At 37.7% G+C, this 7,163-nt stretch overlaps 1 long non-coding RNA gene across 1 annotated transcript; it reads right to left on the minus strand.

Annotated features, from left to right (window-relative positions):
• Positions 1-255: 255 nt before the first annotated feature.
• On the minus strand, positions 256-6,229 carry LOC105783921 (uncharacterized). Its single transcript, XR_008192881.1, has 2 exons — positions 1,012-6,229; positions 256-867 (listed from the first exon to the last, which is right to left on the minus strand). It is a non-coding gene; the product is annotated as an uncharacterized LOC105783921 (long non-coding RNA).
• Between the last annotated feature and the right edge of the window lie 934 nt (positions 6,230-7,163).

A 7,163-nucleotide genomic window follows, 5' to 3' on the forward strand; every position in this document is an offset into this window, starting at 1 on the left:
ACATTATAATCACCTCCAAGCATCCAAGGAGAATCCCCAACTTGATTCTTCAAACTGTCAAGGTAAGACCATAGAGCGCTTCTTTCAACACCATCATTACTAGCATAGGTGATCGAAAGAAAAAGAATATTGTTCTGAACTTGCAATTTATAAGTTATACACTGAGTAAAAGAACTAATTACCTCTATCACCAAATAAATTCTCCCATTCACAGCATGCTCATAATTGTAGACATAACTCCCATCATGAAAATGCTTATCTAAAATGGCAAGGGCCTTATTTTTTCGACTCTAGATTCAAGCAAACAAGACAATTCCACACCTAAATTTTTAGTTCTCTGTACAACACCTAATTTTTTAGTTCTCTGTACAACAGAATTTTGTTTAAGAGGATTATTAAACCCTCTAACATTCCAAAAAACAAGAATCATGTAGGAAAGGATGAAGAAGTACCACAATTGGCAGGCGACCCTACTAGATTCTTCCTTTTGCCTTTTAACCAAATGTCATTTCTTCTTGGATTTCATAGCTTTCATGAGATTAGAAACTCCTTGTGAAGCCACTCGAACCTTCTTCGGGTAAGAAACCTGTCTCCCATCACCATTCTCATTATTAACAAAATCACTACTACCAGGCACCTCATCAATTTTAGAAGACAAAACTTCAAAATTTGTTACTTGATCCAACAAATCCAAACTGACTCTTAGCACCAGACACATCACCAGCAGAATCATCAACATGTATAGCCTTGTCTTTACTACGAGCAATCTTATCCTCAGCAACAGCCTTTAAAGAGCTACAAGCAGCAACTTTTAAATCACCAAAAAGATTAGAGTCTTCTTTAGGCAGCCAAACTTTCTCCTTATCCCTAAAAAGATAATTCTTATCAAGATGCCCAAAAGAATGACATGAGAAATAGCGAGGAGGAATCCAAGACTCTTGAACTCCCATGATTCAATACAACATTAATAAATAGAGGAAAAACCAGATTCGCATCAATCTCTACACATACCTTTACACAAGCAAGTCAATTCTGAGATATAATTATGCTATCCATATATAGAAGTGATCCAAGAGCACTCGTTATGTAACTCAAATCCTTCTGAGTAACCAACTCCGGATGAACACTGTCACATAACAGATCTAGAAACAGTAAAAGAACATAAAAGAAGAAGAAAAAGAAAAAGATCGAGAGAGAAGAAGAAGAGAGTACTGAAGAATTCTGATTTCAAATTTCATAATTGTTTTTTTATTAGTTACTGGTATTTAAGGAAACCAAATAACAGACTAACAAATAACAGTAATAATAGCCTAAACCACATCGTTTCAATCAACAGTGTTTCCTGTAAAATGAATCATTTAAGCTAATGCTAATCTATTGGTCAAAACACACTGTATAGCTAGAACAACAACAAGAATTAAAACACAGCGTTCCAAAAAGAAGAAGTAACAACAATAACAGAAATATGAAAATGACCCTTGGAGCTGTTCCATAACAAATACCCCTCCCCTGAAGCAGGATCCTTGTCCTCAAGGTTCAAAAGCAAGAAATTGACGTTAAAGATTGTGCAAATTCTCCCAAGTTGAATCCCCAGGAAATGTGTCAGCCCACTCGACGAGAACCTCCACAACAGCATGGTTACCTTGCTTGACCAAGCGTCTATCCAATACTCAAATCGGTGTCTTGAGAAGAGCTCCATCAGACCCCATTGGTGGCAAATTAAAGGCACTCACCGTAGAGCCAATATGCTTCTTCAATTGAGAGACATGAAAGTTAGAATGGATGTGAGCAGAAGATAGTAGTAACAGCTTGTAAGCAACCTGTCCTACACGAGCCTCCACTGGAATGGGACCAAAATACCTGGGTGACAATTTTTGGTACTTGAACTTACGTAAAGAGTGTTGTCGATATGGTTGTAACTTTAAATATACCAAATCCCCCACCTGAAATTCTCATTCCGATCGCCTTTTGTCACCCATTTGTTTCATCCGATCCTAAGCTCGAGTAAGATGGAATTTTAAAAATTTACACATGACTTCTCGGTAGTGCAAAGTGAAGTCTACTGTAGCCACTTGAGAAGCATCAGTCAGGTAAGGGAGATGAATATGAGGATCTTGCCCATAGAGAGCTTTATAAGACGTAGTCTGAATGGCAGAATGGTAAGTGGTATTGTACCACCACTCCGCCAAAGGTAGCCAAGACGCCCAAGCAGAGGGCTTTTCACTAGTCATGCATCGCAAATAACTCTCCAAACATTTGTTAAACGTTTCTGTCTGACCATTAATTTGGGGATGGTAGGCAGTGGACATATTCAGTTAGGTGCCTAAGTGCCGAAACAGCTCTTAGCAAAAATTACTTAAAAAAATTCGATCCCTATCAAACACAATAGATTCAAGCATCCCATGAAGCTTATAAATCTGACTAAAATACTCTTGAGCTACTATTAAGGCAGTGAAAGGATGGGCTAAAGCAATAAAGTGACCATACTTGGTCAATCGATCAATCACTACAAGAATGGCAAATTTACCATGTGAGAGAGGCAGACCCTCAATAAAATTCATACTAATGGTAGTCCAAGCTCGATCTGGTATGGGTAAAGGTTACAAAAACCCTGGTGAAGCAGAATTATCAGTTTTGCATCGCTGGCAAACAACACACTCACAAACCCATCGCTTAACATCTTTAGAAAGGCCTTTCCAGTATAGCAACCCAGAGATCTTGTGCCTAGTAGCATCGAAGCCGGAATAACCCCCAAGGAACTATAATGAAAAAGACCAAATATGTGTCTTCTAAGCTGAACATCATTCCCCACCACAATCTTTTCCAGTTTGCGAAGGAATGTGCCATGCCAAGAATACTTGGGATGCAACTGTGGTTATACTTGAACATCCTCACACAACTAGTGTAGCTTCTTATTTGTCTCATATAAAGCAAAAATGTGATCCTATACCTCAGACCAAGAAGAGTCAAAACTCCCTTCACATTGGAAGAATTGGTGTTTGTGTTCATGAGGTTTTCTTGACAAAGCATTTGCGACTGTATTCTGAGCTCCCTTTCTATATGAAATCGAATAATCGTAACCCAGCATCTTAGCAACCCACTTCTGCTGGTAAGGTGTAATTGCTTGCTGCTCGGATAAAAACTTCAAGCTCTGGTGATCAATTTTGATTAAGAAATGTCTTCCCACAAGATAAAAATGCCATTTCTTGACTGCTAAAAGTACTGTTAGCATTTCTTTGTCATAGATGGACAAAGCTTGATACTTGACTCCCAAGGCTTTGTTGAAATATGCCACTGGCCTCCATTTCTGCTGCAGAACTGCCCCAACCCCTTTTCCACCGGCATCCGTTTCAACACAAAAAGTCTCTTAAAAATTTGGCAAGGCTAAAACTGGAACCTGACAAACAGCTTCTTTGAGCTGATCAAATGTTGTCTGTTCCAACACTATCTATTGCCAAGTAACATCTTTTTTAATAAAGTGGTGAGGGGATTAGCTAGTAATCCATACCCCTTGATGAACCGCTTGTAATATCCAGACAATCTAAGGAAGCCTTACAACTCCTTGACAGACTTTGGAGGAGACCAATAAAAAAACACCTGCCACCTTAGTTTTATCCATACTGACAACCCCTTGAGAAATAACATGCCCAAGATACTCCACCTGAGTAGCTTCAAAAATACACCTAGATCTCTTAGCATAAAGCTAATTAGACCTCAATACTTATAGCACCACTTGCAAATGAATCAAATGATCATTCCACTTCTGGGAGTAGACGAGTATATCATCATAAAAATAAGAACTGATCTCCTAAAAACTGATCTAAAGACTGAATTCATCAATGATTGGAAGCTAGAAGTAGCATTGGTCAAGCCAAATGGCATGACCAAAAATTCATAATGGCCAGCATGAGTTTTAAAAGCTGTCTTGTGCACATCTTTCTCTCACATTTGAATCTGATGATAACTCGAATGCAAATCGAATTTAGAGAAAAAGTTTGCTTGTCCTAATTCATCAAAAAGTTCCTCAATGACAGGTATAGGAAACCTGTCTTTGATGGTCAGTTGGTTAAGCTGTCTATAGTTAATACACAGCCTCCAACTGCCATCTTTTTTTCTTCACTATCACCACAGGAGATGCAAAAGGGCTGTTGCTATCTCGAATTATCCCAACTTGTAACATTTCTTGTATCAGTTTCTCGATTTCAGTATTCTGTACTGTAGGGTATCTGTAAAGCTGCATCTTAACTACCTTATATTCATCAATCAAGGGAATCTTGTGATCTTGTAATCGAGGAGGAGGTAGGCTTGTGGGAGTCTGAAATATATCTTCAAACTCATTAAGGAGGCATCTTGAGGGCAGTCTGATAACAAGAAGTCAATAACATAGGGTATGGACCATTACCTACCAGACTTAATCATTTGGATAGTTGACTACTTGGAACAATGTGTAATGAACCTGGCACTATGCCTTAGAGAATGCAACTTTACCCCATATGATTAAACTGCATAGTTAGATTGGAGAAATTCCATTCAATAGGACCAAGAGATAATAACCAGTGAATGCCAAGCACCAAATCAAATCCCTTCACTGATATTATTAAGAAATTAGTAGTGAAACTATAACCCTGTGCTTCCCAAGAAACCGATCTACATAAACCTTGAGTAGATAATCGAACCCCATTTGCCACCATCACTCTCAATGTACTCCTCGATTCCACTGCCAAATTCAATCTTTTAGCCACGTTAAAATCTATAAAATTATGTGTGCTGCCTGATTCCACTAATACAATCACCTCAGTTTGACCAATTATAACTGAAAATCTCATAGTATTATGTCCCTGCAGTATTTGGAGAGCATGCAATGATAACATAGGAGTAAGAATTTCTGGAACTTGATCTACTAGATCCAATTGCTCAGAATAATCTTGAGACTCTTCAGAAGTTGGACTCTTCATGTCAGAATCCTGTTCCCATAATGGCTCACTAATAAGCTGATACAATTGAGACTTGGAACATTTATGACCTGGTGAGTACTTTGAGCCACACCAGAAACAGAGGCCCTTCTTCCTTCTATCCTCCAACACTGCTTAAGATATTGGGGGAGTTATTTGTCCTGAATTACTACTTGTCGTTCCCCCTACTATTGCTGAGCTCCCCATTCCTTGCTGCATTTTAGAGATAGGGAATAAAGGTCTAAAAGAACTAACTTCACAACCAGCAATTAACCCTTTCCTTATTGGTCCTAACACAATATTCTCGACCTACCTAGCCAAATTATAACCCTCCACCAATGTTTGAGGCTTAAATAACCGAAGGTACTGACCTATCTCAGGTTTCAAATTTCTAATAAATATGCTTAGTGCATAGGTCTCTGGAAAATTTAATTGATTCAACAAGCTCAGAAATCCATCATGGAACTGATCAATAGATCCGTGTTGCTTAAGAGTTACCAACTCAGCCATGGGATCAAGGAGAGAATCAAATCCAAAACGTTCCTTTAGTCCCCTAGCATATACCTCCCAAGACAACTAGTGCAACCCTCCATGTCTGTGCATAAAAAAGTGATGCCAGTCTAATGTCTTTCCATCTAGATATAACATAACTACCCGAACCTTTAGCCTCAAAATATTGTTCTAACTTAGACCACCACCCTCTAAAATTTCCACCATCAAAGTGAGGACAGTCTACTCGAAAAGAAGTATTCACAGTTTCCAAACTCCCTCCTCGCGAAGACACACCCGAATGTCCTAGATCTGGCATAGGAGACACTACTAAATGTTCCTTTGCTGGAAAATTAGGAGGAAAGCCTAAGATACCTTTTCCTTTGCTAGACATCAAACTAGTAACTGCAACAGGAGGATTTTGTCCAAAATATTGTTCAAACAAAGAATAGAGCTCAGAACGAAGTTGAGATCGTACCTTTGAACGAACCTCAGATTTAATTCCTTCCTGAAAATCCTTCAAACGTGCGTCAATCCTTACATCTAACTGTGTGAATTCGACTTGTAGTTGAGTAAGCTCACCTTGCATCATTTCCAATTATTTTTGGTCACACCCTCCGCGGCAATGAGAATCGACAAAGTTCTGATACCTTTGTCACGTAACGGATCTAGAAACAGTAAAAGAACAGAAAAGGAAAAAGATCGAGAGAGAAGAAGAAGAGAGTACTGAAGAATTTTGATTTTAAATTTCATAACTATTTTTCTCTTAGTTACTAGTATTTAAGGAAACCAAATAACGGACTAACAAATAACAGTAACAATAGCCTAAACCATACCGTTTCAATAAACAATGTTTCTTGCAAAACGAATCATTTAAGTTAATGCTAATCTATTGGTCAAAACGCACCGTATAACTAGAACAACAATAAGAATTAAAACGCAGCATTCCAAAGAGACGAAGTAACAACAATAACAAAAATATGAAAATGACTGTTGGAGCCATTCCATAACAAACATGAGAAAGTTGAATCCAAACAGACATTTTATTCAAATTAAACTCTAATTTCTGCAAATTAGGTTTCCATTTGAGCGAAATCATAGGTTTATTTTGAATATGTCAAGGGCCATACTCCAAAACTCAGTCTCGAGCTTCTGAAATAGTGAATTGAAAAATGAACAAGTTGTCTCCAGCCAATTTTACCCCCACAATCACCTTGTTTACCCCCTCTGGATCGATCCAAAATTTGGCAGCCCGCCCAAAAATTGAGCCACCAACTAAAATTGCCACCGTCGAACTCCCTCTACAAAGACATCACTAGAGTCAAACAATTTCCTCCAATCAAGAGAAGAGGACTGAACCATAGCAAAGAAAAAACATAGTACAAAACTCAAAATCAACCAAAAAATTAAGAGAGTTCAGATAAATCAACTAAAAAATCTAAAACAATTAAAAGAAAAGAGTCCATTTATGGGTTATTTTATCTTTTGCTTTTCTAGCTATTCTATCGGGCATCGAAAAACATTGATTTTCTGTTTGTAAATGTATTATTAAAAAAATACAAAGAATTATGACATATATTAATATTGAAATGTAACTATATTTATCATTGAAGTTATAAATGTCTACATATCAAAGCAAGGCAATCAACAAAAATCCTTTGTTCACATCTACGAACTGGTGAATAACCGAATCATATTGTCTTCAACTTCAAACTTCAGGTT

The sequence above is a fragment of the Gossypium raimondii genome, chromosome 13, assembly GCF_025698545.1.
Source record: "Gossypium raimondii isolate GPD5lz chromosome 13, ASM2569854v1, whole genome shotgun sequence".
In the NCBI taxonomy this organism is placed as follows: domain Eukaryota; kingdom Viridiplantae; phylum Streptophyta; class Magnoliopsida; order Malvales; family Malvaceae; genus Gossypium; species Gossypium raimondii.